Source organism: Solanum stenotomum, chromosome 5, assembly GCF_019186545.1.
Source record: "Solanum stenotomum isolate F172 chromosome 5, ASM1918654v1, whole genome shotgun sequence".
Lineage (NCBI taxonomy): Eukaryota > Viridiplantae > Streptophyta > Magnoliopsida > Solanales > Solanaceae > Solanum > Solanum stenotomum.
Genome location: NC_064286.1, coordinates 11106096 through 11114129, shown reverse-complemented (window position 1 = coordinate 11114129; position 8034 = coordinate 11106096). Strand labels below are relative to the sequence as shown.

The 8034-nt window shown below is 37.4% G+C and overlaps 1 pseudogene; it reads left to right on the top strand.

Moving 5' to 3' along the window:
* Positions 1 to 1014: 1014 nt before the first annotated feature.
* LOC125863676 (uncharacterized) lies at positions 1015 to 4216 on the top strand (annotated as a pseudogene).
* Positions 4217 to 8034: the final 3818 nt, after the last annotated feature.

The window sequence follows — 8034 nt, the reverse complement described above, 5'->3', positions numbered from 1 at the left end:
TGTAGTGGTGGCTGTCGGTTAGAGAAACTCCCACAGTAGAAATTGCATGGTTCCTCGAGGGGTTCTGCTTAGTATGGATGGGGATATGAGACTTCATTCATGCATTGCACAAGTAGACTTTGAGAGGAAGCATGGTATTTTTATGATATTATAAATATGATTTTGACGTCATATTTTAAATAGTTTTACAAGCTTTATATATTGCATGTGTCTTATCGCTTTATTTTGAGTTCAGTTATTCATGAGTTGAACAGAGCCAAGGTAAGTTCTCTTTTGTATCCCTTTCAAGCTTAAGTTGTTGTTTAGCTGTCCCGCTCGCATACTCGTACATTTTATGTACTGATGTCAGTTGGCCTGCATCTTATTATGATGCAGACGCAGGTACCTAGGATCATCTTTCAGCACGCCGTTGATCCAGTTGAGCACTCCAGAGTCAGTGGTGAGCCTCATTGCATTTCGGAGGACTCTGTTATTTTGTTTTTCCTAGTTTTGTTTTATTAGGATGTTGCGGGGTCTGTCCCAACATCCATCTCAGTGTTATAGAGGCTTCATAGATAGTTGGTCAGTTAGTGTTGAGTCTTTCATCTATGTATATGTAAATATTCTATTTTGAGACTCGAGTTGCCTTTTTGGCCAGATTTTATTAGTTAAGTTGTCTTATGACCTTTCGTTGCATGGAGTTATTCTGTTGAGTTAGGTTTTCGCTGAGTTAAGAAAGCCAGGCCAAGGGTTCTCTTGGGGCCAGCAATGGTCTTCGAGTGCCGATCCCGCCCAGGGTGTAGGCTCGGGGCGTGACAAACTTGGTATCAGAGCACTGAGTTCTAGAGTTCTTGGGAGTCTATGAAGTTGTGTTTGTAGAGTCCTAGTTATCGGTGTTAAGCGCGCCATATCTATAATTAGGAGTCTGCAACATTTAGGAAGATTTCTCACTTCTTTCACACTCGTCTTGTGCGTTAGAGTTTATCTCTAAAAAGTTTCTTTTTAATTCGTGCTTGCGCGTGTTTTCAGAGGATCATGCCTCCATGAAGAGCAGTCAGAGTTCGTCCAGTTGTGATTTGTGTTAAGGAACAAGAGTTACCAAATGCCCTAGAAGTGCAAACCCAAGAAGAGATCAAATATGCTGATTTTTGTGAAGCTATCCAGATGTTAAGTCAAGTTGCAACCTTTCATGTTGGGCAAAGAGATAATCGACAGAAGTGGTTGATACTTCAGGATCCGTGAACTCTTAAGGATGAACCCACCAAGCTTCACAGGTTCAAGTATTAGTGAGAATCTGGAGAACTTCATTGAGAAGCTTAAAAGGGTATTTGATGTGATGCATGTTGCTGAGTTGGAAAGGGTGGAACTAGCTGCATACCAATTGAAGGGTGTTGCTAGAATCTGGCTTGACCAATGGAAAAAGAATAGGGCTGAGGATGCGAGTAATGAGTTGGGTTGTGTTTGAGAGTGCCCTCATGGGGCGTTTCTTTCCTCGTGAGTTGCGAGAGGCAAAGATAAAAGAGTTTCTCACCCTTAATCTGAAATCTATGAGTGTTCATGAGTACAGTCTGAAGTTCACACAACTTTCCCGCTATGCTCCGAAGATGGTTGCGGACATGAGGAGTAGAATGAGTTTATATGTTACTGGGTTGTCTCGTCAGTCAAGCAAGGAAGGCAAGGCAGCTATGCTGATAGGGGATATTGACCTAGCAAGATTTATGATCCATTTACAACAAGTTGAGGAGGATAAGTTGAAGGATAGAGAAGAGTTTAAGGATAAGAGGGCTAAGATAGTAGGGGACGAGTTCAGGCAACAAAATAATAATGCTAATTAGTCATCCCTCCCACAGAAACAGAAGGGACCTGCTTCACCATCTGCTAGTGCACTTGCACCTGAGAACAAAGATGGGTACAATAGAAATTCCTATAGTTTCACGGCTAGACTTGCATATCCTCAAGGCAGTATGGTGCCAAGGGGTAGTAAGTTTCCTGCCTGCGCCAAGTGTGGTAGGAACCACTCAGGTATTTGTCGTGAGGGATCCATTGGTTGTTTCAAGTGTGATCAGAGTGGACAGTTCATGCGAGAATGTGCAAAGAATAGGCGAGGTAGTGGAAATCTGAGCAATAGGGCCCAAGCTTCATCAGTTTCTCCCCCAAACATGATGGTACCTAGAGGAGCTACTTCTAGTACTGGCGGAGGAGCAAACCGCCTTTACGCAATCAACAGTCGCCAAGAGCAAGAGGATTCACAAGATGTTGTCACTGGTATGATTCGAGTCTTTGACTTGCTGTTTATGCTTTGCTAGACCCCAGAGCGAGTTTATCTTTTGTAATTCCTTATGTTGCTATGAACTTTGATGTTATACCTGAGCAACCTAGTGAGCCAATCATAGAGTGGAGTAGTAGTTCAGCAGTGCCTAAGGGTCGTTTCATTTCGTACCTCAAGGCGAGAAAGTTAGTTTCGAAGGGTTGTATCTATCACTTAGTTCGAGTTAATGACTCTAGTGTTGAGACACCTCCTTTTCAGTCAGTTCCTATAGTAAGAGAGTTTCCAGAAGTTTTTCCTAATGATCTACCCGGAATTCCTCCTGAGAGAGAAATAGATTTCGGCATAGACCTCATTCCAAATACTCGTCCTATCTCTATTTCTCCATATAGAATGGCACCAACAGAGTTGAAAGAGCAGTTAAAGGGATCTAGTAGATAAGGGTTTTATTTGACCAAGTTGACTCGGAAAAACAGCGAAGTTTCAACGGTCCGAAGCTTGTGAGGAAAGTTTTCAGGAATGGAAAGAGAAGTTGACTACCGCCCAGTTATGATATTTGGTTCTTGAGTACATACTGGGTATCTGAATCTAAAATGGATTTGAGATCAATAGTCGAGTTTAGGTTAATCGGGGTGTAATGTGATGAGATAGAGTTGGCTATTGTAGTTTTTGCTTTGAAGATATGGCGTCATTGTTGTATTATGTTCATGTGGGTGTGTTCACTTAGAATGAGCTTAATCTCAAACAGGGAGAGAGTGGTTAAGGTACTCAAGGATGATGACATGAGTTTTCTTTATCACCCTGGTAAGGTTAATGTTGTTACTGATTCTTTAAGTAAGTTGTCTACGGTTAGCACCGCACATATTGAAGAAGGGAAGAGAGAGTTAGCAAAAGATGTGCACAAACTGGCACGCCTGGGAGTCAGACTTATAGATTCCGCAGAAGGAGGAATAGAAGTGATGAGCGGGGCCGAATCATCATTAGCGTCAGAAGTAGAAGGTGAGAAAGACCCAGACCCTATCTTGCTGGAACTACAGGAAAAATGTTCATAAGCAATAATGGCTTTTGAACAAGGGGGAGATGGTGTTTTGAGGTATCAAGGTGGATTGTGGGATTGGTTTCAAGGATAATTGAGATGATTACCTATCGCATATTCAAGAGGATTGGCAATATAGCTTAGTAAGAGTAATCTCATTCGAGGACGAATGTTCCCAAAGGAGATATATTGTAACATCCGGTAATTTGAAATAGTTATGAAGAAGCTTAGAATTGGAAATAGTCATTTTTCGAAGGAATTACAAATCTGGAAAATTAAGCTAAGTATGGAAAAAAAAAGAGTTTTTGGTCAACTTTGAGCATTCATACCAACTAGCTCAGGATCAGTTAGGTGTATTTCCAGTTATTTTTGGAAAGCTTTTGGACTGATCTTCCCAACGCCGCCGAGTTTGCGCGATTCCGAGTTAGTATGAGTGAGTTATGCCCTTTGAAAGTTGGGCTGTTGGCAGGGCAGTTTAGTCCGAATTTGTAAGGGTATTTTGGTCTTTCCCTAACCATTTCTTTTGGTTATATTAAGGGTTTAGGCTGATTTTAAATCAGTTTTCCCTTTTAAAAGTGAGAGTTAGGGTTCTTGAGAGAAAATGAGAGAAGAGGAGAAAGAGAAGAAGAAGCAAGGATTCGTCAAGATCGTCGTGGTTTTCGTCGGAGGTGATCCCTATCAAGGTATGTGAGATCATAGTGTTGGGTTGGTTCATTCCCCCACACGCCAAACTCGTTTTAATTTCGAGAAAAGATTGGTTGTGTTTGTTGAAGTTTGTGGTTGTGTTTGTTGAAGTTGTGGTTGTGTTGTTGAAGTTTCTTGTTGGTTTGGTGCATGTTTTCGGTTGTGATTTCGAGTTGAATCTGTTGTATATTAAGGGGTTTGATGATTCTAAGTGTTTGGGGGCTGGAACCTTTGAAGTTAAGAAGGTTTAGAATTGGAAAAACAAAGGAGAAGAGTCGGATTTTTCGGAGGAAAAGGTTGGGGAGTCGCGCCAGCCAGCGCGCCCCAATAGGGGTTCTAAAGTATCCCCTTTGGGGTGGCACACCTTGCAGAGCGGCCAGCAGGCCCCTCTAAAGTCTGAAGGCTGGCGCCCCACGCCTCTCAGAGTGCCAAGGACGCCAATCTTTCCCATTCCATCCTTACTTTTTCATACATGTTCCTTGGTAATGTACCTATGTTCTATAGTTGTTTTCAACACTCTAAGGTACATCTAGACATCCCGAACTCATCCATAAACATGTGATCATACACCTTGAATCCATAATCCAATTCGAGGGAAGATAGGATCCAAGTCAAGTGAAGTTAGAAGTCAAGTGAAGTTAGAGTCAAGCTTAGAAGTTAAGAAGTAAGTCAAAGAAAGTCTTTAAAGTTTTTCAAGAGTCTTTATTGAACATTTTAACTTCATTTTTTAGGTTCAAGTTTCAAGTGAAGTAAAGAGTATAGAGTCAAGTTCATTTCTCAAAAGTTATTAGGGAACTAAGTATTCCCAAAGAAGTTTATAAATGTTTTCATATCTAAGATGAGAGGAAACTGAAATTTCCAAAAGAGTTTTGAGCAGTTTGAGTACTATCTCTTTTTAAGAAAAGATGAGTTTTGCGAAAGAGTTTCTAAAACACGATTAGTATGACAATCGAGTATGTTATCAATGTTTAAACAGTATGGTCTCTAGATATACCATCAATGTTTATACAGTATGACTTCCCGAGTCATCAATGATCATATTAAAATATGGTTTTGATATGTTCTTTTTAGAAAGAGTTTTCAAGAGCAATTACCTCTTTTAAGAGGGTAGTTTGAGCAATTATTTCAAACTAAAGAAAGATGTGTTTAAAACAATTATGAGTCAAACTATTTTTGGGAGTAGTCTTGAGCACCGAATTGGGGACACGAGTTCATATTAACTCAACTCTCCATAAGAACCATGTAGCCAAATATGGGATTTGACGGGTCATACTTTTTAGATGATCACGTAAAGTTAAGCTAGTGGATCCACTAAGTTAAAGCGTTCTGTATGACGGCAAAATATAGGACAGTTCTGGTAGTGTGGATAAGACGTTGTATCACCACTTAGGCATGTAGTGGTGGCTGTCGGTTAGAGAAACTCCCACAGTAGAAATTGCATGGTTCCTCGAGGGGTTCTGCTTAGTATGGATGGGGATATGAGACTTCATTCATGCATTGCACAAGTAGACTTTGAGAGGAAGCATGGTATTTTTATGATATTATAAATATGATTTTGACGTCATATTTTAAATAGTTTTACAAGCTTTATATATTGCATGTTTCTTATCGCTTTATTTTGAGTTCAGTTATTCATGAGTTGAACAAAGCCAAGGTATCCCTTTCGTGCTTAAGTTGTTGTTTAGCTGTCCAGCTCGCATACTCATACATTCCATGTACTGATGCCAGTTGACTTGCATCTTATTATGATGCAGACGTAGGTACCTAGGATCATCTTTCGGCACACCGTTGATCCAGTTTAGCACTCCAGAGTCAGTGGTGAGCTTCATTGCATTCCGTTGGACTCTGTTATTTCATTTTTTTCTTGGGTTTTTTTTATTAGGATGTTGCGGGGTTTGTACCAACATCCATCTCAGTATTATATAGACTTCATAGATAGTCGGTCAGTTAGTGTTGAGTCTCTCATCTGTGTATATGTAAATATTCTATTTTGAGACTCGAGTTGCCTTTTTGGCCAGATTTTATTAGTTAAGTTGTCTTATGACCTTTCGTTGCATGGAGTTATTCTGTTGAGTTAGGTTTTCGCTGAGTTAAGAAAACCAGGACAAGGGTTCGCTTGGGGCCAACAATGGTCTTCGAGTGCCGGTCCCTCCCAGGGTGTAGGCTCGGGGCATGACATTTATTGTCTTCCGGATACTTTAATAAGTGGGCAGATACTTTAATTTAGAAGTTGTAATTATCAGTTTAGTGCGTTAAAAAAGGGATTTTATCAGTTTAATGCGTTAAATAAGGGATTTAAAACAGAAATAAAAATTGACTTCCATAATTCAGGCATATGTTTCTTTCATTTACAAATCAGTCATTCCTAAAATGATTACTGAACTAAAATTTCAAATTTCAAATTTTGAAATTCTCTCTTCCTGTTTTGTGAAAAGCTCTGGAAGGCTGATTTAAAAAAATTTGCAGCGCATTTTTTGGTGAAGATTTGTAATGAATATTTCGATCTTGTTAAGGCATTCAGGAATATGGGAAAGTGATGTTAGATACAAGCGATACAGAAGTGATGGCATAGTGGTTGGGGAAAATATTTCGTTTGTTAATCTTAATTCAGCAGTTGCAGCAGGATTGAATGGTGATGAATCAAAAAAAAATATAGAGATCAGATACGTCGTAGAAGGTAATTCATCTCCATTGTGTATTCGGAATGATATGGGGGTGAAATTGTACATAGAAGTGAAGAAACATGAGGTAGGATTCGGTATGTATCCACTATGCATTGCTACATCAGATAAAAGTGATGAAGAGATACAAAATTTTGATGCAGCAACAGGTGCAATTGTGTGTGTTGAAGGTGGAAAAAGGGACGCAAAGGCTCTAAGCATTGTTGAATCGAAAATTTGTGATTCCTATTTCATGATGCAGTAAATGAAAAATGTTATGTTTTGAATTCTGGCTACATTTTTTGATTGTTAATTTCTGATAAAGTTAATTTGGTATACATTGTTGTGTGTCTGATACTTAATTGTTTGTAAATTTTGTATGGGATATAATAATAGTATCAATAGATGTGATGTGTGCCAAAGTTAAAAGAGACAACATGTAAAAAAGGTATCATTTGAAGCAATGATATATCATATACATAATATCTTCTTCTAAATTTTGTATCTACTAATAATAAAGTATCGGAAGTTGTATTTTTTATCAATATTATATATCATCTACATATAATCTTGATATTTGTGGACTCAATTGTGTTTCATGTACATAACAATATTTTTGGAAATTTAATATCAGCTTAAAAAAAGTTAGAGTAATTTTAGTATCAATTTTGTGTATTTAATACTTAATATCTTTGTAACGATGTGTGCCAAAGTTAAAAGAGACAACATGTAAAAGGTATCATTTGAAGCAATGATATATCATATACATAATATCTTCTTCTAAATTTTTTATCTACTAATAATAGAGTATCGAAAGTTGTACTTTTTATCAATATTATTTATCATATACATACAATTTTAATTTTTGTGGACGCAATTGTGTTTCATGCACATAATAATTTTCTGGAAATATAATATCAGTTTAAAAAAAGTTAGAGTAATTTTAGTATCAATTTTGTGTATTTGATACTTAATATATTTGTAACGATGTGTGCCAAAGTTAAAAGAAACAACATGTAAAAAAGGTATCATTTGAAGCAATGATATATCATATACATAATATCTTCTTCTAAAGTTTGTATCTACTAATAATAAAGTATTGGATGTGGTATTTTTTACCAATATTATATATCATATACATACAATTTTGATATTTGTCTATGCAATTGTGTTTCATGTACATAATAATTTTCTAGAAATTTAATATCAACTTAAAAAAGTTAGAGTAATTTTGGTATCAATTTTTTGTATTTGATACTTAATATCTTTGTAACTTCGGCATGAAATAATAAAATCGTATCAATTTGAGATGTTTGAAGCACATAAGTATCATATACATAATATTATGTAAATGATAATGATTTAGTATCATCTGTTATGATTTGTACCAATCTTATAAAATATAATTT